This window comes from Amphibalanus amphitrite, unplaced genomic scaffold (assembly GCF_019059575.1).
Source record: "Amphibalanus amphitrite isolate SeventyFive unplaced genomic scaffold, NRLGWU_Aamphi_draft 001098F_arrow, whole genome shotgun sequence".
Classification (NCBI taxonomy): Eukaryota; Metazoa; Arthropoda; class Thecostraca; order Balanomorpha; family Balanidae; genus Amphibalanus; species Amphibalanus amphitrite.
This window is the reverse complement of record NW_024882592.1, coordinates 200,001-201,765: the sequence shown is the minus strand read 5'-3', so window position 1 is coordinate 201,765 and position 1,765 is coordinate 200,001.

Below are 1,765 nucleotides of genomic sequence, written 5' to 3'. Positions count from 1 at the left end.
GCTTCACTGGGATCTCTCACAACTTTCCAAGAAGCAAACTTTGTTTGCCGGACGACGGTAGACGGATCCTCTTGCCGTCTGCAGCGACACTGAGCGCACTCGACCATCATCGCTTGTGGTTACTTCTGTGATCCTCGCCAGCGGCCAGTAACCTCTGGGCGACTCTTGATCCACCATGAGGACGACATCACCAACTTGTAGATCTCGGGTTTCACGCACCCACTTCTTCCGTTGAATCAGCAGTGGTAGGTATTCTTTCTGCCACCTTCGCCATAGCTGATCGGCGAGTGCTTGGGACTGCCGCCACTTTCCACGGCCGAGGACATCACTTTCAGCGAAGATGCCAGGCGGGAAGGCGGCCTCCGGGTAGCCCAAGACGAAGTGGTTCGGAGTGAGGGGCTCCGGGTCACCAATGTCCGTGCTGACATAGGTCAGCGGACGGCTATTGAGTACAAACTCAATCTCCGTCAGTACAGTACACAACACTTCTTCTGAGACGCACTGGTTTCCGAGCACGACCCGCAGAGTACGCTTGACCGAGGATACTAGTCGCTCCCACACTCCTCCCTTGAAGCGTAACAGGACACCAACCAAGTTCCGGAGGAGGTCTGGGCCGGTTAACAAGACATCGTTGAGAGATACGCCAGAGAACTGGGCCGCTGCGTCGAACACAACTCGCACTTTGGTCTTGTTTGCGCTGACCACCGCATGGTGCGGTAGCAGCCATCTCTTGGGGCGTTCCACGACAAATCGACAAATAAAAAATTAAATTTGCACCCTCATATTTTATTCTTCGTTGAAAACTAGTGTAAGGGGTTGTGATGGGCGGGGAAGCCAGCTGTGGCAAGGATTTTTTTTCTTCGAACAACGGTTTCCGAGATATAGCCTCGGGCAATTCCTGGATTTCGCGCTGCAGCCCTATGTTTGGCGGCCTATAACTCAGAAACTATTGTTTTTTTACGATAAAAACTTTATATGGATCAACTCACAATCAACCAACAAACATTTTGGCTATCTCGGATTTTCAATTTTTGAAAATTTTGATCACGTGACCTTTTGTCCTATTTTTCGAAGAGTGACCTTGATATTTTCCCCACTGAAAGTTGCAATTTTGTCTGATGACGATTAAAGCCTTATCGATTGTCATTCATATGCGATAATAAAAAAGTGGTTATCGCCCTGCGTTGACCTCAGGTCAGGTCACTTTTATGACCTGTCCATTATTACGAGCGGGAGCGACAGCGAGATCTCGAGAATAAAGCAAGATAGCGACAAGCGGTAAACGGTAAAGGGTACACACGGATAAGGTCTATAATTTTTACTGAGGTCATTTTCAGGTCAGGTCAAAGATGACGTCACAGGAGATAACAGGAAGTCAAAATAGCGGCACTATACATATATATGAAGTTTTTCTCGAATAACTTTCAAGGTATCCCAGCTAGGATCAAACTAATAGCACCATCGTGATCCTCTCGTCGATCCGCGCACCGTGCTGTGCAACGCGATGCAGCACGGAACATTAGCGCCGGACGGACGGGTGTCTACCGGCCGGCCCACGCACACCGACGGGCGGGTGCCTACTGGCCCCGCGCGGAGAGTGTCCGTACACGGGAGCATAGATGGCGCGTCGAGCGGCCAGAGTTTATTATATATCTAGGGAGCGCAGCCTGAAAACAAGTTCTATGGGAAAATTGCTTTATTATTTAATACTTATCGAATATTTAGCCAGTCTTGTACACTGCCCTACCACCACGAAATCAATATT